Genomic DNA, 24,439 nt, shown 5'->3' with positions numbered 1-24,439 from the left:
GAAAGTGTTTGTGTAGTGTGCTGAGCTGGACACGTGTTCAAAGTGTTGTGCAAGTGTGTTGGCCTGGTCTTCGAGTGTGTCCCCTGTTGTGCTAACCAGGGGCAGGCTGTGTGTCTGTTGTCCTTTCAGCTTGCGTATATGTGTCCAGACTTTGTGTGTGTCCGTGTATGAATTAATGAATGTCAAGAAGGTACGCCAACTCTCTCGTTTTGCCTCACGGCGCTCACGTTTTCCCATCGCCTTTGCACTTTTGAACAAGAGGAGGTTTCCCGACGTGGGATACCGACGAAGGATACCCCACGCGTTGTTCTGCGCCTTTCGCGCCCGCCTACAGTCCTCATTCCACCACGGCCTCCTCTGGTTGCGCGGGGCACCAGAGGCGTGGGGGAATGGACTTATCAGCGGCGTCGAGGATGTGCGCCGTGAGTAGTTGGGAAGCTTCTTCAACCTGTAGATGTCTAATGGTTGTGTGGTGTAGTTTGGATGTCTCTGTAAATGTACTCCAGTTTGCTCTGGCTTCATTGAACCTGTTAAGGGAAGGTGAACTGTTCGGGCCTTTACCTATGTATGTTAATGTGGTTGGGAAGTGGTCACTACCATATGGGTTAGTGTCAACATCCCACTCAAGAGATGGAAAGAGAACTGCGGAACCAATAGCCAAGTCAAGGTGTGAATATGTGTTGTGTCCTATATTATGGTATGTAGGCTTCTTTTTATTGAATAGGCATGCTCCTGAGGATGTTAGAAATTTTTCTATAAGGCGACCTCGGGCATCCGTGCGAGAAGAGTCCCATAGTACATTGTGTGCATTGAGGTCGCCTAAAAGGATAAATGGTGCAGGTAGCTGATCTACAGGGCCCTCGAATTCCGAGCTCGAGAGCTGGAAATCAGGGGGAATGTAAACGGAGCATAGTGTTATTAGCCTATTGAAGATTATTGTACGAATGGCAACAGCCTCAAGGACGGTCTGTAATTGGATAGTGTGACACGCCAGGGACTTTCAGGCAATGATGGCCACACCACTGGAAGATGTAGCACCACCGTCCCTGTCCTTCCTAATTACCAGGTAACTATTCAAAAAGTTTGTATGTTTGGAATTTAAATGTGTTTCTTGTATACACATGACACTTGGCTGATTGGAGTGCAGTATTTCGTACACATCGTCAAGATTTTTAAGGAGGCCTCTACAGTTCCATTGAATTATGTTTTCTCTTCCCATTATTTAGTGTGAGAGCTACTGGAGTGTGTATGTTTATGTGTCGTCTTTCGGGGCTGTGACTCTCGTCTTTTTGGGTTTGTCGGGAGGCTTTGGCGTCGGGACACGTTCCTTGCGGTGCACCGCAGACAAGAACGGTCCGACATCCGTTTCGTTGTCTGATGTCCTCGGAGTGCCTGACTGATCAGGCCCCTTGGATCGCGTACCCTTTTGGGCGCGCTTTGACTGACCCACAACCACCGAGGGTTTAAAGAATGCCTCGGATGGCGCAGGCGGTGCGGTGGGGGTGGGAGCTGCCGCTGGTTCCTCCGTCTCCATCGCGTCTGCGCCCTCGCCTGTGGTTTGGAACGCTGGAGCGGAAGTGGAGGATGCAGCATCGCTCCGAGCAGATGTGGTTGCCCCCACAGCCGCTGCTTGCTCAGCGAGCGGCGCGGAGGCGGGTTGGGCTGCCTGAGGCAACCCAGGGGGGGCGAGGGCGGGACCAAGTCCGACTCACGGTACTGGGTCCCCGCCGAAACCAGACGCCGCTCGGCCCCCCGGCGAGCTGCGTCGGCGTACCTCCCCAGAGGGAAAGAGGCGACCCTCTTCCGCGCCTCTGGGTAGGTGATGTTCTCTGTCACTTTCACGTTGATTATTTTCTTTTCAAGATGAAATTTCTCGCACTTCCTGGAGTAGGCCACATGTGGGCCCCTGCAGTTTATCAGAGCTGCAATTGTCGGTGGGGTGGTCCTGCGCTGCGCATTTTGCACAGGTTGTTTTGCCGCGGCAAGAGGTTGTGCTGTGCCCGAACCGCTGGCACTTAAAGCAGCGGCGCGGGTTCGGTATGTACGGGCGAATAGAGCATCGGATGTAGCCTGCATTTATATATTGCGGAAGTGTCGATCGGTCGAAGGTCAGGATAATGTGCTTGGTGGGGATTATCTTATCATCCCTGCGCATCGTGATGCGGCGCACGGCTGTGCCGCCCTGGTCCTTCAACCTTTCAAGAAGGTCGGAATCTGTTTCTGAAAGGAGATCCGACTCTGAAATCACACCCTGGGAGCTGTTCAGGCTCCGGTGGGGCGTGATCCTGATGTCCAGGTCATGGATGCGAGTTTGGGCAAGAAGTGTGCGGGATTGTTTTTCAGTGTTGAGTTCGACAAGGATTTCTCCTGTCCTGAGCTTTTTGGCCTCATACTTTTCACCTAATGTGCTTTGCAGAAATTTCGAGACCAGGAATACCGACAGAGAAGTGACGGGTCTCGTTGGGTCAGCAGACTCGATCACATGAAAACGAGAATAGTTATTCACGTTTGTTGAAAAGACAGTTGTTGCAAGAGGTGGGAATGACACTTCGGTGCGGCCCCTTTTCGGGGGCCGATCACGTCTGGGGGGGTGTTTAGAAAATGCCATATATCATAGTATAGAAGCAGGGGACGGGGGTACTTTCTTCTTTGACTTTACCCTGATGGTCAAAGAGGTCCCGGAGCTCCCTGCCTGGTGAACAGACAGGGAGCCCATCCGCCGGAGCTTGACCTGGGCTCCGACGGCCACCGTTCATGGTTTCTAACCCTCCACCTATAAACACATCGCGACGGTTGGATCCAGCTTATGTTTGGGGGCTCGGGGTCTGCGGTATCGCCAGTACCGTCACCAAGATTGCTCAAGGTGCCCCGTGCGGGGAACCGTAGGCAACCGTGAACTTACAGGCGAAGAACTTGCAGACTACTTTAATACCCACTTTGTTAATGTAAATGGCTGATAATAACCAACCCGGTATCAGCACTCAGTTTAGCAATTCTACCGACAGTATTTTTATTCAAAGAACAGATGAAATTGAAATAAATAATACATTTATGCTATTGTGAAACAGTAAGGCACTGGATATTGACAACATTCAAATTGGACCGGTTAAGTATGTTTTGCCTTTCATCGCCTCCCCACTTCCTCATATCTTTAACTTGGCGATTGAGCACGGAATTTTTCCCGATGCCATGAAAAAAGCAAGGGTATCAGTGATTTACAAAGGGGGAGACAAGAACAATCCATCATACTATAGACCGATTTCTGTTCTACCTGTTTTTTCTAAAGGGTTAGAAAAAATTATATGTTCACGATTAACAAATTTCTTCGACGCAAAAAATGTGCTAACTGAGTCTCAATTTGGCTTCCGAGCAGGAAAATCCACAGAATTGGCTTTATTAACTTTAAAAGAAAACATCCTTGGAAACATTGAACAAAATTTATATACAGTAGGCCTTTTTTTAGATTTTAGTAAGGCCTTTGACTTAATAGACCATGACATTCTCACGATAAAGCTTAAACAATACAGGATTCGCGGGAGCCCTTTAGCCTTGCTAGAGTCTTACCTGCGCGGCCGACAGCAATGTGTTTTTATTAACAACCACAAATCGTCTCTTTTACCTGTTACTCACGGTGTACCTCAGGGTAGCATACTGGGTCCACTGTTATTCAATACCTATATAATGACATTGTCCTGATTGATCCCGAAGTTAAATTTATGATCTACGCCGACGATACCACTTTTACAGTCTCTGGTTCTAATTTAGATCGGATAATTCTAAAATGCAATGAACTTCTCAATAAGATATCATTGTGGTCCAAAATAAATAAACTCAAAATTAATCCCAATAAAATCAAGGCCATCATATTCCGTGCTAAAAACAAACATTTCCTCGTCTTACCACCTTAGTTATGAATATCAGCCTGGGGAAATTGTCAGTGACCACAAAATTCTAGGGGTATATTTTTCTTCAAACTTGAATTGGGACACTCACATTGATTCTCTTAGTAACAAGTTATCTGCAGTGACAGGGGTACTGTCGCGCTGTAGTATTCTTCCGCAGCAAGCAAAGCTTCAAATTTACTATGCTTTATTTTACTCACATAAATTACTGCAACCTGGTTTGGGCTACCAGAACTAAAAGAAAAATGAATAGGATTGTCACTATACAAAAAAGAATTATACGACAAATATCAAATCTTAAATGCACCGACACGACAAAAGAGGCATTTCTAGTGAATAATGTACTTCGCGCTGATAAAATGTATGAGTTTCGATTATTACAGACCTTTAATTGCTCCTCACCTCAAATCGTTAATTACCTGTTCTCTCTTGCATCATTACAACATTACTCATCGACTGTTAAAACACGCTGCACCGATATATGGGCTATACCACATTTTCGTACAAATTACAAGTTTCAGTCATTATCTCGTAATGTTCCCATGACACTAAATAGACACCAACATACTTCTGGGTACAGTAGAAAACAACTTCGAACATACATCCTGCAATTGTAACTGAACCTAGCTTGTTTTTATTTCTGTATTCCTGGCCTATTGTAACTGAACCAAACTGGTTTTTACTTCTGTATTTCTGTCCTATTGTATGTTTACTGTGTGTTTGGAATCGCTTATGCACTGTCTTCTGAATCATGTTTTTTCCTACGTATTTCTAGCGTATATTTTTAATTTTTATTTACAGTGTGCTTGAATCACCTATTGATAATGTAAAATATTCATTCTGTTCGTGGCCCGTTTCTCTAATCTGTGTTTCCTTCATCTAATTTTGATTATCTTTAATGAAATTTGTAGAACTGATTTTGTTAAATTGAAATCGTGTTTAATTTTTGTTTTTCTGTTACTTATGATTACATCTGTGTTACGTGGTCCGTCCTCCATGCCTTGTAACGGCTTCCTGCCCCTTTGTCAAGCTGCTCGAGCAGCTTTTAGCCAGGAAGTCATCCAGATGCTTCTGGGAATAAAACTGAACTGAACCCCAGGGGGGGGGGGGGGGGGGGGCGGACCAGGGACCAGGTCAGACTCGCTGAACTGGGTCCCTGTGGACACCAGACGCCGCTCCGCCCCCCGGCGAGCCACGTCGGCGTACCTCCCCAGGGGGAAAAAGGCGAACCTCTTTCGCGCCTCTGGGAAGGTGATGTTCTCAATTACCTTTATGGTGATTATCTTTTTTTTCCAGTTGGAATTTTTCACACTTGCGGGAGTACACTGCATGCGGCCCGCCGCAGTTCACACAACAGAGGGTGTCGGATGGACAGTTGTCAGTCGGATGATCGTGCAACGCGCATTTTGCACACGTCGTTCGGCCACGGCAAGAGTTTGTACCATGCCCGAACCGCTGGCACTTAAAACAGCGCCACGGATCCGGGATGTACGGACGGATGGAGCAACGAATAAAACCTGCATGTATGTGTTGTGGAAGAACTGCGCGATCATAAGTCGAGATAATGTGCTTGGTGGGAATCTCCCTGTCGTCTCTGCGGATAGTGATGCGTCTCACGGCAGTGACGCCCTGATCCTTCAAGCGGGCAAGGAGATCCGCATCCGTTTCGTTCAGGAGATCTGTTTCGGATATCACACCCTGCGAGCTGTTAAGGCTCCAATGGGGTGTGGACCCAGTGTTGCGGAATGGGCATCCCCATTCCATTCCAATTCCATTCCGAGGAATTGGAACTTGTCGTAATTCCATTCCTTTGAATTCCTCGGAATGACAGAAGTTAGCCCATTCCCACTCCTGGAATGGACGGGAAGTTCAATTCCATTCCTTTAATCTTTCAATGTAAAAACTGCCTCAGGTGATCTATGGAATTACTGAGGAACGCAAAAAGAATCTGACGTTACCATACGGGTTGAAAACTGCAAAAGTATTCAAAATGTGTCACTTAACCGAAGTTGAGAGGCGGTAGCAGGTTGGTTACATACATCGAGCATAACTACCCTATTGAAAAAACTATCGTCCCTTCCAAACGAAAATATAGAGAAGCGCAACAGCTAAAGATGCATCAAACTTTCAATGAAAGTGATTGTAACTGATCGTCAAACCTTCAAACACGCAAACTGCAAGCGAAGAACGAACCCATGCGACAATTTTTCGCGCACTATGTAAACGCAACTATGAATGGTATAAGTGTACACCGTTACGTGGTTTATGAGATAAAGGTATGCTATTGAGGTCCTTTATGATCGACGCGTGTTTTTTATTTAGATACCGTTCGTTTTTTGCGATTTTCATGTAAGCGTTTTGACACAATGGAAGCCGTTTCAAAGAGAGAGAGAGAGAGAGATAATTTGCGGTCCCCGGTTTCACGTACGCACCGTGTGCGGAGAGACATTATCAGAGCTTCTTGGTCGAGCAACTGGTATAAGGGCGAATGCATTAGTTTTTCGATAGAATGCGATAGGTCCCACTAAAACAGCTTTCGCTTCGAAAAGTGGCAGCGTCACACTGCCACTTTTTTCCTTTTCCTCTCGCTGTGGCACTTTTGCAGGAGACGACGCTGTTCCGTCTCGCGCTACATTCTTCCACGAGCCCTCGCCATCCTCTGCGCAGACAGCGAGCAGAAGCAATCGAACGCAGTTGTTTACGTAGCCATATCCTGCCATCTCAACAACCCAACGACGAATTCCAACAGTGAGGAAGGCTGAGAGCCTGGCACAACAATGGCGCAGCAGGCTCAGCAGACCACCAGGCACACTGATGGACAACCCCAAGGTCTTCTTTGACGTCGAGGCCAATGAGGTGTCCCTGGGGCGCGTCGTTATGGAGCTGCGCGCCGACGTGGTGCCCAAGACGGCGGAGAACTTCCGGGCACTGTGCACCGGGGGGAAAGGCTACGGTTACAAAGGTTCCACTTTCCACCGGGTGTTCCCAAACCTCATGGTCCAGGGCGGGGACTTCACGAACCACGACGGCAGTGGAGGCCAGTCCATCTACGGCAAAACTTTTGAGGACGAGGACTTCCGGCTGCAGCACACGGGACCAGGCATCCTGTCCGTGGCGAACTGCGGCCCCAACACGAACGGGTCGCAATTCTTCATCACCATGACCACTGCCAGCTGGATGGACGGCGCGCACGTGGTGTTCGGCAGAGTCATCGAAGGCATGGATGTCGTCAAGGAGGTCGAGGCTTTCTCTGTAGCCGCGACCATCGCCTCGCTGACCACCCATGAGCCCCGGAAGGTCGTCGTCATCCGCGACTGCGGCCAGCTCTGAGACGCTGACTCTGCTCGAGGACGCTGCCTTTCCAGACGGCATTTATTTTTACACTTTAACTGTGTTTTCGACTTCTTGTTTTCGCTTGGTGTTTTACAACGTTTGTTTTTTCTTGCGCTTCTCAAAACCACTTCTGGTATATTGTTTTGTTTGTTTTTCCGGTTTGGGGACAATATTGCCCTTTTCCTAGGCGCTTTGTTTCTCTTCATTTCACATCTGTTTATGAGTTCCGTTTTCTTTTGCTTTCGGTTGAGTTGTTGATATCGTTTTTGTTCGCTCTTTTACTGATTTATTTGTTGCATTGTTGTTGGAAGTTTTTCTTTTTGCCTTTTTTCTATTATCGCAACGACGATAACAAATGCCTGTTATGAGCCCATGTGCTAAGTTTACATTAAACTTTGCGGAATCACCCATCTTGTTTGCATTACATGTTTCGCTTTTACGCATGCCGTCCTGCTTGCCGGAAAATTAAACTGGGCCCTTAACCTTGCCTTCGTGGTTTGAAGGCGAAAACCTAATGATTTTCAGATGTTCTGCTACGGCGGGTTTGTATCTTTAGCTCTTCGCTTTGGTAAGACCCTTGGCGGTTGGTAACCCTGCGGACAAGTCGGGCCGTCTGGTCCGCGGCTCGGTTGATTAGGTTTATGAAGCTGTCACTTTTTCAGTTGTTTTGTATTCTTAGTCCTAAGATTCGGATTATCGGGACCTCTGGGATCGGTTTGCGGTTTATGTGGAGCCCGATGTTGGGTTTTTGAGGTGGTCTTTAACCCATTAGGGACCGGCGTACTTTTAAAAGTACAGCTACAAAATTATTTTTTAAAAACTCCAAAATAAATATTCCGATTTCAGTAGTTCTTTATTTTACCACCAGGGGGATAACTTACACCCCCAAATCAAGTATCAGCGTTCGCACTGCTCAGGGGCGCACACGTCTACGGTCAAATATAGACAAACTCCAGTCCCGCCAAGCACTGAGGTGAGCGGTTCGAAATTTTGTTCTCCTGGCTGAAGTATGCAATTATTTGCGACAGTTTTTTGTATCAACCCGCAAGAAAGGTAGAAGTAAACGCTGAGTTCTATGACTGTTACATTGCTTTCATACTTTTTGTGGTATGCAAATGTAAATGTTGCTGTACTATATATAGTACGCTGGGCTTTTGTGTATGCACAAGGGCGCTCGCTATTGCAGGCACCCAGTACGATGGAACCGGACGTTTTCTTCGGCACAAAACCGTTCTGCCGACTCAGCGAAGCCCTCGAGGCTGCAGCAGATATCGCACAGAATGCTGAAGACGACGTTGATGTCGTCATAATTCCTCCGGACCCATCACCAGAAACCGATGAGGAAGAAGGAGACGAGGACTGCACGGTGTCTGCGCCCGTAAATGACGTTTCTGGTTAGAAATGGTTTCTTTCGCACTGATACTGCAATTTCTAGGCACTTTGAACGTTCTAAATGATTTATATTTGAGATCGCGGGGTCACCAGTGTTGAGGTCTAGATTTTTGCCGGTGCTATTCTACAGTATAAAGTGAGGCCATAGTGGGAGAAATAGGACGTTGTAAATACACGCAGGTTGGTGAACCGGTAGAGGTGGAAATGTTTTGTCCTGTGAATTTGTCATTTTTGTGTGTCAGCTTGTGTAGGTGTTGGCGAATGTTTTTTTTCTTCTATTTTGACGCCCCTCGCAGTGTATGCTGTTAATTTTGCTTGAAAAATTTCGAAGTGGTGTTCACGCCGCGCTGCCACAGTTGATTTGCGTGCTTTCTCCAGCTGTCATATCTTCGTAGCTCCTGCGAAATAGTCTTTCAAGCGTTATAAATTCATTACATCAAAGTGTCTTTTTGCAGGCACTCTGGAAGTTCACTGGCGTGCTAAGGAAGAAGAAGCTGACAAGAGCGTGCCTGCGCTAAAACGGTCAAAGGTCCCTGCCGTGAACTGGAGCAAAGGAGAACCGGAGTACACCTGGGGGAACTCAACTGACGGAGCAGTAGTGCGCAAAGCTGAGTTGAGAGCTCTGTATGGAGGTTATTCACCCAGTCAAATCTTCAGTACCATCTTTGATGATCAAGTACTTACACACATCATAATACAGACTGGCAACTACGCAAAACAGAAAAACGAGCATGGGTTTTCCCTCAGTTTAGATGATCTGAAAAGGTTCATCGGTATCCTTTTGCTGTCTGGTTACCACAGTCTTCCGCGACAGAAGCTTTACTGGTGCGTTGACGAAGATGTTGGAGTGCCATACGTCGCCAAGTGCATGAGTCAAAATGGGTTTTACGAGATCAAACGATTCTTGCACCTAGCTGATAATGACTTGATCGGGGGATCCACTGATCGAATGTACAAAGTGCGTCCTCTCATGAACCTTCAAAATGAGCGATTTCAGAAGCATGGAATCTTTCACCGAAACCTTTCTATCTATGAGTCTATGGTAAAGTACTTTGGGCACCATCCTTGCAAACAATTCATGCGTGGCAAGCCCATTCGTTTCGGGTACAAGAATTGGATGATGTGCAGTGATGACGGGTATTGTTATGCTTTTGATACCTACTGCGGAAAATCGGCAAGCACAGATAACAATCCTCTAGGAAGTCGTGTTGTTCTTTCTCTGCTTGAGGCAACTTCGAACCCCAGTGACCATATTGTCTTTTTTGATAATTTCTTTACAAGTCACAGTCTCCTTGTTGCACTGCGTAATAAGGGATTTAGGGCTACAGGAACCCTTCGTGAGAACCGGCAAATGAAGTGCCCTCTTCCAAGTAAGAAAGAAATGGAGAAAGAACAGAGAGGACAATTTTTTCATTGTTTTGACCCTGTGGGTGAGGTTCTTCTTGTGAAGTGGAAGGACAGTAGTGTGGTAACAATGGCTACCAACTACGACAGCATTCTACCCACGTGCTTTGTAAAGCGGTGGTCATCTTCAACATGGGAGAAAGTGAATGTGCAACAACCAAAACTGTTCCACAGCTATAACTGCAGTATGGGAGGGGTAGACCTCTTAGACCAAGCCGCAAACAACTATAGAGTTCGCATTCGCGGCAAAAAGTGGTGGTGGCCTTTGTTTACACAGATGCTGAATGTGGCCATGGTGAATTCTTGGAAAATTCATCAGTTGACTGCCGATGAGCCCGTTGACCTCCTTGCATTTCTACGAAATGTCACACGGTACTATCTCCGCCTTGGTACAAAAGACCATACCATCCGTAGGCGGCCAGCTTCCATCGTGAGTGACATTGTTTTTGACAAAGGAGGGCACTTCCCCAACAAGTTGGAAAAGCAATTGCGCTGCCGGTGTTGCCACAAGAGGTCCATGTGGGAATGTGCAAAGTGCCAAATTACACTTTCTTTGAAACACGGATGCTTCAACAAGTTTCATGCCTCAAAGTAGAAATATCGAGCAAATGTCCATTCTGCTATGTGGAAGTCCCACCGTACTATTGAAAGTACACCACTGTAACTTGTGAACGAATAAATGGATGTTCTTGAAACTCAAGGAATCTTCTTCCTGTGCATCGCAGACCTTGTACGCCAAACATAAATGAAATTGGTTGGGTAGATTTTTCTTGGTCCCTAATGGGTTAAGCCGGCGACGGTAGTAAAAGAAACTCAGATTTAGATAGCTGTAATACTTGACCCCACTCCCAGCATAATCATTCTGATTCTAAAACTGCACTTCAGAGTTTCTCGACCGAACGCATTTCACAGCCAGCACTCAAAATATTGACAGGAAGCTCTGCCGGACCCTATACGACAACCAGTTCTTCTGACCTGGACGCCCGTGCATTCTGGCCTCGAAGGGAACGAGGCGGCCCACGAACACGCCCGAGGACTCACGATCCGCGGGCTGGGCTCAGCCTCTATCCCTTCCACGAGGCGCGATCCGCGCGGGATCGCCTGGTCTCTTTTCACGACATAACTATGCACTACCGCCTCTACCGCTTGACCTATCGTGCGGTGGACGTAACTTTAGACAATTCTATAGCACGTGGCTACTACTTCAGACAGGCACCTTTCCAAATCCCGCCGTCCTGACGCACAACCACCCAACTCTTTACCCTACTTCAGCCTGCTGCTTATGTGGCGGTAATGCCACACTATCCCATGTCATGTGGGCTTGCCCAAAAAAACCCTTTCCCGAAATACCCTCCGAGGAACGGTGGGAGGCCGCGCTGCGCAGCTTGGACCCGCACTTACAGGCCCGCTTGGTGGCCAGGGCTGCCCAGCAGCCCAGGTCGCTGAACAGTTCACGCTGACAGCCATCAACGCGATCTAACCAACAGCATCACTTTCAAGATGCATCATCACTGATATTCCTCGAAATAAAGTTTATTCTGTCTCTCTCTTTCTCTTCGCTTTCGTTTTTTTCTTTTTTTGGATGCAAATAACTCCTGCTGCAGATGGCCGCAATTCACGCGGCAGCTTCCCCGCAGTCGGATCTCTTCCGCCTGCACCTGTTCTGCCCATGTGCCATCACATTCACCTTTCACGCGGCACACTTCAGGCAAGTTTTTTTCCAGTGTGGTAGGGTGACAGTTTAGAGCGGGAATCATTGTGCACCTTCGTCCTACTGTGGCGACCCGCGAGTTCATATCCCACATAATCCCAAATGTCCTTTTTTTACACGAATGGTCATTTTGAAACCATTTGTGTTGATGACGACGGTTACTTTTCGCGTTTGATGGGACATTGGCTTTAGCCTTAAAGGGGTCCTGAAAGGCGTTTTGAGCACACTAAATGAACTACGCAATGGTTGTGTTCAAGGTCATCTGCGCCAAGTATAACCTTTTTACGTGCGGAAAGATCACACTTTTGTTGCAAAGTTTGTTGCCGCGTTCCCACCCTTTCCTGCATGTTTTTTTTTTTTTGCGCGCTCCGCCATCTTCCGCAAGTACGTCATCGATTCTCCCACGTGCCTCACGAAACATAAATGTTGCGATTGGATGGCTTTTTTTTCGCACTTCAGGCGAAGGGAAGCATCGTCTGCTCAGCGGCAACGGGCATTTGGTTAATTAGCGCTTTTTGTGTTCTATGCTAGGGCACACTAAGATATCACCGGCGTCACATCCGTTACGGAAATGAAAGAAAAAGAAAAAGTTCCATTGACGCGGCTGCGCCAGAATTGAGCCACGAACTTTCTCACCGCAACTGGAGGTATATGGCGCAGTGCCCACAGCGCTATGAATTCCAGCGCATGTAGTTCTACGAACGCGCCATATATCTTTCCCACTACCTTTTGCATTCACATGCTGCTTTCAAGTGATTTCACCGAAAATTCCGTAACCGGTGGTTCCGGGCGCCATTTTCATAGGTAGCGGGATCCCACTACTTATTGTAGTATTTGCATGGTAGCATGCTTTAATGGTTTGTTCTTGCGCTACGCGAGATGAAGGAGCTATTACATTGATGTCGGCTCTTTTCGTTCTACTGCACAGTCTGGGGTGTGCTATCTTGCTGTCTGCTTTGCGTACCGTCATACCAGCGTAATTAGTATGATGTGGATAACTCACAGGCATGTCACGCGGAGCTTGCTCACAGGTACATTCGAAATGCCTAATTGAATAATTTTAAGTGAATCTACAGCATTGAGCCCTTTCGCTACACTACAACGCTAGAGACTGGAGGGCAGAGTCACAGAACACCATTTAGAGGTTTTGCATTCACTCTAGGAAAGTCGCCACCGCTTCCACGTTGACCTCCATTACGATTGTTTATTGACCTGGCACTATCGCAGCTCCATACGTCCAATACAGGACATTATTTATGACACCCTCATTTAAAGTGACAGAACCATATCGTGACGGGGGCCCTGTCAAAGTAAAGAAATATGGTGAGGCAGTTTGTTTCCATGAATGCGCAACCATATGATCAAGGACCTGATCAAAATTTTTAAATGTGACCTCCCTTCCTGAATAGTGCCGATGATCCAACTTTGGAGCCGACGATTAAGGCTTCAGTAATCAGGTACGTTTGTACCCAGGCGCAACGGCCACGTACACAGAAACACAGCAACAAAAGCACGAACAAGTTTGGCACAATTGGAGGAGAGGGCCGCACATTCAGATCGAAGCAAAACACGGTGTCGCATTCATGAGAGCCGTCAAAGCACTTGCAAAAAGGGTGCTACTGGAGCCAGAACTGTTAGAAACAAACGCCTGTCGACAGCTGTGTTCTGCATTGTCTGATGTAATTGTATATCCCATCTGCTCACTATCGTAGCCTCCGTAGCAGAGCGTGGAGGTAGAAAGCTCAGTAACGTATTCGAAGCTCGCTTCTTACGCTTTTGGCGGGTGCCCGGCACGCAAATCCCTAACCCACAATTTTCATTTTGCTGCCTTGGCATTGGTTTACTGGAGCCCCGCGGCCGCTGCAACACACGGACAGACGGTCGACAGGTTGGCGCCGTAAACACCGCGGCTTCGGATGCGTGCCGTTCGTAACCCCCCCCCTCCCCCCTGATTCTCGATGATATTGATGATGATGGTTGTATGTTTATGGCGCAAGGCCAACTGGGGCAAAGAGCGCCAAAACAATAGTCATATATGAGGGGTAAAACACTAAGTAAATTTAGCAAAAACAAAAGTACAATCACAAAACGAGAATGAGCATGGCTGGTGTATAGAAGTACAATCACAAAACGAGAATGAGCATGGCTGGTGTATAGGGCCAGTTTTGATTATGCATGATAAGAAATGAGGTTTAAAAACTTAATGTCTGACAAATACTCAAAGACACGTTTCACAGAAACCATGGCATCATCACCAAGAAACAGCGATGGATGTAGGGGGATATGTTGTCTGTAGAGTTCTCTGAAGTGTTTGTGTCGTGTTGTGTGAAGTGCCTTGCATGTTATTAGTATGTGTACTACGGATAGGGCCTCTCCGCACCTGCTGCACTGGGGCCTAGGAGATCCCGTCAGCAGATCCGAGTGAGTTGCATGCGTGTGCCCTATCCGTAGCCTACCCAAGGCGACTTCCGTGTGTCTGTTGTGTGAGTCAGATGTGTACCGTCCCAAGTGTGGCTTTATTACATGTAGTTTGTTGTCTGTCTGTTCGTCCCAGTGTGTTTGCCATGTTCTGCGCAGGTGTTGTCTTATGTGTGGCTTGAGGTCTGTGTAAGGTAGTGTTGTTATGTCTACTGTGCTTCGGAGTGCAGCAGCAGTGGCCCTCTCGTCTGCCAACTCATTCCCAGCGATCCCTGCGTGTCCTGGGACCCAGCAGAGGACCAGCTCATGGTTTTGTGCATACACGGACATGATAGTGTTGAATACAAGATTAACTATGTGGTTTTTGGGGGGCTTGTGCGATGACAGTGCGCGAACAACACTCAAAGAATCGGTATAAATGATGGAATTGAGAATTTGAGTTTCAAGAATGTGTCGTACAATCAGTGAAATTCCCCGCCTCTGGCCTGGCCACACGGCGCCTGCCACGCGCCACGGACGGTTCTCCAGCGAAAGCTACGCCTCAAAAAGCATACCGAAGCCCGAAGAGCCGACCTAACGGTGCCACTGGCCCGACGAGCTTGCGCCGCTCCAAGTTCAGTTGCATACGCGCTGCGTGGAGTCAGTTACTCGAAATGCCAAGTACGCGTTCTCGCTTTTGTCGCCGGTGCTTCCCTTTGAGATATACCGACGCAGTCGTCGCCACAGACAAACTAATTAAGCAGCCGGAAGGCACCAGCAATGGTGACGCCGCAGTAAAAACCCTGCCTCCATTTCCATTCCATTCCGAGCATAAGGCCCTTAATTCCATCCCCATTCCATTCCTCCAAGCATTGTTCTCATTCGATTTCCATTCCATTCCAGCATCTCGAAAAGGTGGAATGAAACCGGAATCATTCCAATTCCGGAGTGGCAACTACGCAACACTGGTGACCCTGATGTCGAGATCAGCCAGTCTAGTCTGAGCTAGAAGCTTTGCAGACTGCTGCTTGTCATTTATTTCGATTAGGAGTTCACCAGACCTTTGTTTTTTGCACTTATACGATTTTCCTATTATTGCTTCAAGATACTTGGCGATCAAGAAGACTGACTGAGATGCTAGAGGGTGGGTTGGATTGAGGGACTCCATGACAAGAAATCGAGAGTAATGATCTGGTTCAGGAAATGTCAAAGATGGCAATGGAGGAAACTATACTTCAGTGCGGCCCCTTTTAGGGGGCCGATCACGGTTGGGGGGGGGGTTTTAGATAATACCATACGGCATAGTATAAAAGCAGGGAGACGGGGGTACTTTCTTCTTTGACCTTACCCTGGTAGTCAAAGAGGTCCCGGAGCTCCCTGCCTGGTAGACAGGCACGGAGCCCATCGGCCGGAGCTTGACTAAGGCTCCGACGGCCACCGTTAGAGGTTTCTACCCTTCACCTTTAAACACCTCGCCACGGTTGGACACGGCTTATGTTGGGAGCTCGGGGTCCGCGGTGTCGCTGCTCACCATCACCATGAATAGTCAAGGTGCCCCGTGCGGGGGGCGTCGAGGATGTGCGCCGTGACGAGTTGGGCGGGTTCCTCCACGTGTAGGTGTTTTATGGATGTGTGGTGTAGTTGAGATGTTTGTGTGAATGTGCTCCAGTTTGCTTGTGATTCATTAAACCTTTTATGGGAAGATGGACTGCTCGGGCCTATACCTATACAGTCGAATCCACTTATAACGATACCGCTTATAACGATATATCGGATATAACGATGTACAACGATTGAACCGTCCAATTTTGTATGCTTTCTATGGTAAAATAACCCGCTTATTACGATGCTCCCGAGGCGCGATATCGGATATAGCGATTGAATCCGCTTACCGCGCGAGCCGAAAATGCGAGCTGCCGCCGGCGCCGACAGCACGCGACGCGCCTTGCATCCCGTCCACCCCTTAGAAAACGAGTCGACTGCGCCAAGCGAGAGGAGGAGCAGCTTTTCTTCCCGACTCCCCTCCCGGAGCCGCTGCTTTGGCCTCGTCCGCGCGTCCGGCCGAACCAACGTTCGGCCAGTTCGGCTGGTTCGGCCAGTTCGGTTTGCACTGCTCGCAGCTTGGAAGTTTCCCTCCCCTTTTCTGCGCGCCGAACTGAGTGCTTTTTTTTCTCCGCATCTGCCTTCGTTCAACGTTTCACCAGTTTCACTGCGGAGTCGGACTGAACGTTCGGACGCCATGGCCAATTCACCTGCGGCGCTTCCTTCGCAAAGTTGCGCGCCGTCGCAGCAGAAAAGAAAGCACACGGCAATCACTCTAGAAGTGAAGAAGAGAATTTTCAAAGACCACGCAAATGGCCAAAAAGTGTCCGCCCTCATGGCCAAGTACGGGCTCTCACAATCGACCGTCTCCACAATCATCCGTTTTCGAGAGCAATTAGATGCTCTCGAAGAAGATGTGCGTCAGCTTCGCGTGAAGCAGTCAAAGCTGACTGACTATGGCTTTTCTGCAAACGAGTAGTTGCCCTACCTCACTTGCATGCTAATAAAATGTTTTGATCTCTCTTGTGGCTTTTTTTTTCTCGACCCGCTTATAACGATTATCGGTTATAACGATGGGATTTTCTTGGCACTTGGATATCGTTATAAGTGGACTAGACTGTATACGTTAATGAAGTGGGGAAATGGTCACTACCATATGGGTCTGTGCCCACACCCCACTCAAGACATGGAAAGAGAACTGCGGAACCAATCGCCAAGTCAAGATAAGAGTATGTATTGTGTCCTAAGTTATGGTATGTAGGCTGTTTTTTGTTGAAGAGGCATGCTCCGGAGGATGTAAGAAACTTCTCTATCAGGCGACCTCGGGCATCCGTTCTGGAGGAGCCCCAAAGAGAGTTGTGCGCATTAAGGTCGCCTGTTATTATATACGGTTAGGGCAGCTGGTCGACCAGCGCCTCGAAATCAGAGCTCGAAAAGTGCATGATCAGGAGGAATGTAGATGGAGCATACCGTTATCAACCTATTAAATATTATCGTACGGATCGCTACAGCCTCGAGGACAGTGTTAAACAGAGAGGGTGGCATGCTAATGATTTCCGGGCGACAATGGCCACCCTCCTGAAGAGTGGGTGCAGCCAACCCTGTCCTTTCTGAATACCATGTACCTATTTAAGAAATCTGTTTGTTTAGAATTGAGGTGGGTTTCCTGCAGACACATGATACTTGGCCGACTGGCATGCAGAATCTCATACACATCGTCAAGATTTTTAAGGAGGCCTGTGCAGTTCCATTGAATGATGTTTTCTGTTCCCATTATGATGTGTTAGAGCTACTGGAGTGTGACTATTTATGTAGGGTCTTTCGGGGCTTGCACTCTTGGAAGGGGTTTTCTGGCCTTCTCTACTGACCTGGACGTCGCAGCCCGTTCCTTCCGCTGCGATGAAAGCCGGAAGGGCTCGACGTCCATGTCGTCACCTGAAGGCAAGGGGGTGCCCAGCAGACTGGGCCCCCTTGACGTGGTACCCTTTCGGGTGTTCTTTGCCTGCGCTGCCAGTGCCGAAGAGGTTGGGAGCACCACAGATGGCACAGGCAGTGAGGCGGGGGAAGGGGTCGCTGCGACTGCTTCCGTCTCCATCTCCGTGCCCTTGCGTGTGCTTTGGGCCGGTGGAGAGGAAGCAGTGGATGCAGCAGCATCCCCAACAGACGTTGCCACCACAGCCGCTGCTGGGTGAGCGAGCGGTGCAGAGGCTGGTTGGGCCGCAAGAGGCCGCTCAGGGGGGGGGCGGTGGCGGGACAAAGTCCGACTCTCGGTACTGGGTCCCCGCCGAAACAAGACGCCGCTCCGCCCCCTGGCAAGCTGCGTCGGCGTACCTCCCCAGGGGGAAAGACGCGAACCTCTTTCGCGCCTCTGGGAAGGTGATGTTCTCTGTGACCTTGATGTTTATTATTTTCTTTTCTAGCTGGAACTTCTCGCATTTCCTGGAGTACGCCGCGTGTGGGCCCTGACAATTAATGCAGAGGAGGAGTTGTGAACTACAATTATCTGTGGGATGGTCATGTTGGGCGCACTTGGCACAGGTTATTTGGCCCCGGCACGAGTTAGTACCATAGCCGAACCGCTGGCATTTGAAACAGCACGCGGGTTTGGGATGTACGCTCAGACGGAGCACCGGATGAAACCAGCATTGATGTGGTCTGGAAGGAGAGAACGATCAAATGTGAGGATATCTTTTGTGGGTATTACCTTATTTTCTCTTCTTATAGTTAGGCGCCTGACAGCCGTCACACCTTGACATTTCAGGCCTTCCAGAAGATCAGCCTCTGTCTCGTTTGCTAGATCTGGCTCCGAGATCACGACCTGGGAGCTGTTGAGGCTGCGGTGGGGCGTGACCTTGACGTCGAGATCAGCAATTCGTGTCTGCTTCAGAAGTTTCGTGGCCTGCTGTTGATTGTGTACCTCTACTAAGATCCCGTCGGTTCTCTGTTCTTAGCTTTGTAAGATTCTCCTATAATACTTTCTAAGAACTTCGAAATCAGGAAAACGGACTGTGAAGCAATAGGCCTGGTTTCTTTGAGAGATTCAATTACCAAGAAATGTGGGTAGTTGTCAGGTTTTTGGGTTGTCATGGTCGGAAGGGGTGGATAGGCTACTTCGGTGCGGCCCCTTTTAGGGGGCCGATCATTGGGTTTGGGAAATTTAGAAAAAAACATACAGCATGTACAAAAGCAGGGAACGGGGGTACTTTCTTCGCTCGGTTTACCCTGATGCCGAGAGGTCCCGGAGCTCCCTGCCTGGTAAACAGACAGAGAGCCCATCCGCAGGAGCTTGAGATGGGCTGGAACGGCCACCGTTTGTGGTTTCTGCCCTTCACCTTAAAACTCGTAGCCACGGCAGATTACAGCAAGAGTATGGGGGCTCAGGGTCCGCGGTATCACCAGTACCGTCACCAAGATTGCTCATTGTTCTACATGCCTCGAAATTGGGACCATGCGCAGCACAAGACACAGCAGTGGACGTTTTAGATGCATTGCTGAAAAACTCTGCAGCCCTGTATATCCTGCAGATACATGAAATGCTGCAAAATCCCACTTTTTGGTGTCTTGTTCTTATTGTATCGTATGAAAGATCAAATGACACAGGACGGAGACGCCATGGTGCTGCAAGTTCAGTGCGAGATGATTTGAATGTGTCTAAGAAGGAGACTTCATGCATAGTCATCTCGTCCCTCACTCTCTGCGAGAAGGGAACAGAAATTGCGGGGTCAAGATGGTGTGGCTTTTGTAAAGCTCCCTCAGTATTACTGTAGGTGGGAGTAAACTTGTCCACTTCCAAAGGGTGGAGCTGTTCCAAGGAGATTTTTCTTGAGGTCATTTTTGAGATGTAGAGAAGCAGACATTTAGCGTGTCAAAACAGTAGTGAAACGTTAGCACACGTGCTTCCTAGCACCCTTGAAAATCCTTGAATTCTTGCACAAACCCTGGTATGCGTTGTGTGGACATTATGTGGCCTGATTAGTCTGACAAAATTACAACTTGCTATTATCCTGGAGGTGGATCTTGGCCATGGAGTTCTTGCGAGCGAGTTGGTGGTGAAAGCCCTGAAGAATTCCTGCACAGAAAACGCTGCGAAAGTTGCAAGGGCTCTGCTGAAGAGCCTTTTTACAAAAGAGGAGCTGAAGGGAAAGTCATTGTTTGGGAAGCAGTGCAATGCACGCAAAGACCTTTCGCCCAAAACTGCACTTGACTCTGCCAGGGTGCAGGCTGTCATCGGTGAGTCAGGAAGGGGAAGGGGACAGAAAGGGTACCCCTTCCTGGAGACCGGCAGCCGTTTTGTCAAGTTCAAGATGGCTAAAACGGTCCCCAACTTCATCAGCGTGAAGGCGGAAAGGGGGCAGTGCGAATATAAGGGCGTGCGGCGGGTGTGTTCGCGTTGCGGGCAGCAAGGCCACAGTGGAACTGGAAGGTGCCTTGTGGGTGCGGTGCGGTGCTTTTGGCCACAGTGCCGAAGACTTCACGGCGCAGTGCCGGCACTGCAAGGGCGACCACACCACGGCCAACTGTTTGCAGCCACGTTCCTACACCGCCGAACTACACAACTTTCCGGCCCTCCCGAGCAGCGCTGCAGCGGTTCCTGGCGTCTCTCGAGGCGACGGTGAAGGAGGTGGGGCGAGCGGAGCAGCGTGGCACAGATGACGACGCCTCTGACGATGAAGCCAGCTTGTTCCTGCTCGGCGAGGCACCTTCCCCGCTGTCCACATTCGGCGAACGCGACGACGAGTTCGCTACGAGCAGCGCCAGCCACCCGCCGGAGCAGCCAGCCGGCCAGAGCTCGGAGCCCACGCCGGACAGCAAGTGCACGGGCGCCTTCTAAGGATGTGCCGGCACCACCCCTTCCACTCCGCAGGCATGGATCCGCTGTGCACGTCAGCAACAAGCCGGCGAAAGCAGCCAAGCGGTGCGAAGAGCCCGCGGTCACTTTGGCAGCCTCCCAGGCAATGACCGGACCCACCCCCAAGAAGGACCCTTGCACGAGCAACGACTCCCCTCTCAACACCCACATGGACACGACAAACCACGCCCGCCTTGACCCAGCGAAACAAACTCTGCCCTCGTCCACCGACTCGGACAGCACCAGCGATAATAGTAAGAAGTTATGCGTCCCCGAAAAGTCTGTTTACTTATGGTTGTGAAAAAAAAATGTATGTCAATGACAAGTAGCGCATTATTATTCTAATTCTGCTGCATCTTCTTTCTTTGAATGCCCAGGGCTTTCGTAGCGTGGACAAGCAAAGGGAGATTATACACTTTGTGAGCAGCTCTCGGAACAAGCCTTGAAATTGCCTTGAGGCCTGGCAACGTGCAGATGCTGTCAATATGTTCCTCTATCCAGCGCTCAACTTTCTGGTGGGGATGGATGTGCGACAGGGAGAAGTGACAGAATCTGGACAACGCACTGCAAACCCTCCTGAAGAAGACTACCTCTCTGCCAACCAGCACTAGTGATGAAAATACAGTGAGTATTCCCAGCATGGCCTAAATAAGCGATGCTTGTGCTTCCATCAGTGGACTCACATGTACAGGCGATGGCATTGCAGGTGCTGTTGGATGTGGTGTCTAGGAGATCGCGGCGCCCGGTGCAGCAGGCTAACAGAGAATCGTTCTCCGGCTCCGCGTTCACCGCGGAGCCGGAGAGCGAGGTGGAGCGTGGACTCCTTTTGAATGTTGTAGTCAGAAAGGGTGCAGCCGTCCTCCAACTGCTTTCAGGCGAAGATGAGTCGCTGCTGGTCCTCGGGGAATGCCCTCCTTGTCCTGGATTTTGACCTTGATGTTCTCAATGGTGTCGCTGGGCTCGACCTCCAGCGTGATGGTCTTGCCCGTGAGCGTCTTGACGAAGATCTGCATCCCACCGTGCAGTCGCAGGACAAGGTGGAGGGTGGACTCTTTCTGGATGTTGTAGTCGGACAAGGTGCGGCCGTCTTCCAACTGCTTGCCGGCGAAGATCAGACGCTGCTGGTCCGGGGAAATTCCCTCCTTGTCCTGGATTTTCGCCTTCACATTTTCGATGGTGTCGCTCGGCTCCACCTCGAGGGTGATCGTCTTGCCGGTCAGGGTCTTGACGAAAATTTGCATACCACCCCGGAGTCGCAGGACCAGATGCAGCCTGGACTCCTTCTGGATGTTGTAATCGGAGAGGGTGCGGTCGTCCTCGATCTGCTTGCCGGCAAAGATCAGTCACTGCTGATCGGGCGGGACGCCTTCCTTGTCTTGAACCTTCGCCTTCACGTTCTCGATCGTGTCACTGGGCTCGACCTCGAGGGTGATGGTCTTACCCGTGATTGTTTTGACGAAGATCTGCATACCGCCCGGCAGACGGAGGACTAACTGCAGCGTGGATTCTTTCTGAATGTTGTAGTCAGACAAAGTGCGGCCGTCTTCTAGCTGCTTGCCGGCAAAGATCAGACACTGCTCATTGGGCGGGATGCCTTCTTTGTCCTGGATCTTCGCCTTCACGTTCTCGATCGTGTCACTGGGCTCGACCTCCAAGGTCGAGCATAACACACGTAATAGCATTTAATATTAAGAATCTTTGTCAAAACATGAAACACGGATTTCAAAACTTTTACTCTTGCGAAACACAGTTTGCCTAGTTTACACACAACATACTAATTTCCATGGAATAAAATCTTTAACCCTTTCATGCATACGGGCCTCATATGAGGACACATATTTATCTTACTACAGACATCATCCAGTTACTTGCATCGAGCTATTAGCCGCATAGTGTCCTCAATTGAGGATGCGTCAGAGTTCCTAACTTGTTTCACAGATGGCGCTAGCTGTCTGTGTTTCTTAAATCGCCAGGTTCTGAGGGGCAGTAGGCTTGCTTGAGGTCGTTCAATGTTCCCAAAAAACAAAAAAACATTTGCTCGACAGGTTATGGTGTTTTTCAACTACAAAAAATATGGTCGCAAAGAACAATTCCTGAATATTATGAGCTTCTTTTGTTAAAGTTTTCTTCTTGGCGGTGGGCCGTAGAGAAAGAAAAGAACAGATGTCCTCAAGTGGGGACAATATGCAAGAAACGTATAGCCTTACCTGCAGCGCCACCAAAAAAAATAATACTCGTAAAATGCCAAGCCAGTGCTGAAAGTGCTTGTTTTTTCCCGCGCTTTACGTGCATCGTTGAGTTTGCTTTTGCGCGGTTTATTGAATGTGAAAAAGTCTCCCGCTTCCATAAACCTTGGGCAAAACCACACATTTCGAAGATGTGTTCCAAGCGGGGACTTTCCAGGGAAGAAATTGATGCTCTTTTAGAGCTCTCCTCTGATTCTGGTGACGATTCCGAAGCGGATGATTGGGAGCCGCTCCTCACCGATATTGGCACTTCGAGCAGCTCGGGAGACGAAAGTGAAGACAGCGAGCCTGTGCGTGATAACGGCGCTTCGACAAGCTCTGGTGCAGCTAAAGCCCCCTCCAGAACATCTATGGTGAGCAAGAACAGCACACCGTGGATCGCCGACAAAGACAACGACTGGGCAGGAAAGGCTCCCGATTTCCTTGGTAAGCATAAAGTCAATGTGCACGCTGCGCTCCCCATTGACTACTTCCTGGCTCTTTTTCCTGAATCGTTACTGGAGCACATCGTTTTTCAGACAAACTTGTATGCCGTGCAAAAAGGGAAAGAGAACCTCAGGTTGACACTGCCAGAGCTAAAAGTCTTCCTTGGCATATGCCTGGTAATGACTTACATCAGATATCCTAGAATCAGAAATTACTGGTCAACGGAATCCGGACTTCGAATGGACCTTGTCGCCGATTCAATGCCTGTCAACCGTTTTGAGGAGATTCGAAGATTTCTGCATTTCAAAGACAACAGCGACACTCTGAGCTTCCAGAATGACCGCGTAGCTGGAATGAGGCCAGTTATTGATGCACTCAACGAAGCATTTTGCTCGGCAGTTGATCCCGAGGAATACCAATCCGTCGACGAGATGGTGATACCATTCAAGGGGCGCTCCTCCATAAAGCAATATCTTCCAAGTAAGCCGAAGCGCTGGGGTTTCAAGGTATGGGTGAGAGCAGGAGTGTCTGGCTACATTTACCGTTTTGAGGTATACCAAGGTGCAACAGGGGGGCGACCCAATGTTTCAAGCGAAATTGGTATGGCCGGAGAAGTTGTCATCAGGTTGTCCAAGGGACTTGAAAGGAAAAAATATAAAGTTTATGCTGATAACTTATTCACCTCTATGGCCCTGGTCAGGAAACTGAGAGAGGATGGAATATTGTTTGTCGGTACATGCCGTGCAAACCGTCTGCAAGGAGCGGATAAAAAGCTCAAGCCCTTGAAGGAGCTCAAAGCGGATGGAAGGGGAAGCACATCAATTTGCACCTCAGCCGACAACATCACAGTGACAAGGTGGCTGGACAACTCGCTTGTTCACGTTGTTTCCAGCTACGCCGGACGGCAGCCTGAAGGCACTACCAAAAGGTACAACGGAAAAGAGAGAAAAGTAATGGATGTCACCCGGCCGTACTCCGTGGAACTTTACAACAAACACATGGGAGGTGTTGACCTCGTGGATTCCTTGATTGCAAGGTACAGAAACGACGTCCGGAATCAGAGGGGCTACTTGAGGATTTTCTTCCATCTGCTAAACGCCGCAGTTGTGAACGCCTGGATTGTGTGGAGGTGGGACAAAGGTGTGGAGCATCCAATGGACCAACTTGAGTTCCGAAGTCGCGTTGCCAAGGCGCTCATATTTCGTGGTGAAGCAGCACAGAGCTCGAAGCGACGAGG

At 49.0% G+C, this 24,439-nt stretch overlaps 1 long non-coding RNA gene and 2 pseudogenes across 2 annotated transcripts in view; 1 reads left to right on the top strand and 2 right to left on the bottom strand.

Annotated features, from left to right (window-relative positions):
- LOC144149166 (uncharacterized) overlaps nucleotides 1–24,439 on the bottom strand; it is a 153,364-nt gene that overhangs the window by 71,937 nt on the left and 56,988 nt on the right. The gene's annotated exons all lie outside the window — the stretch shown is intronic.
- LOC144149718 (uncharacterized) lies at nucleotides 6,090–7,475 on the top strand (annotated as a pseudogene).
- LOC144149717 (polyubiquitin-B-like) lies at nucleotides 21,317–22,227 on the bottom strand (annotated as a pseudogene).

The sequence above is a fragment of the Haemaphysalis longicornis genome, unplaced genomic scaffold (assembly GCF_048455015.1).
Source record: "Haemaphysalis longicornis isolate Haplotype H1 unplaced genomic scaffold, Haemaphysalis longicornis Haplotype H1 scaffold_8, whole genome shotgun sequence".
Classification (NCBI taxonomy): Eukaryota; Metazoa; Arthropoda; class Arachnida; order Ixodida; family Ixodidae; genus Haemaphysalis; species Haemaphysalis longicornis.
Note: the sequence above shows the minus strand (reverse complement) of the source record. Positions and strands in the feature narration are given on the sequence as shown.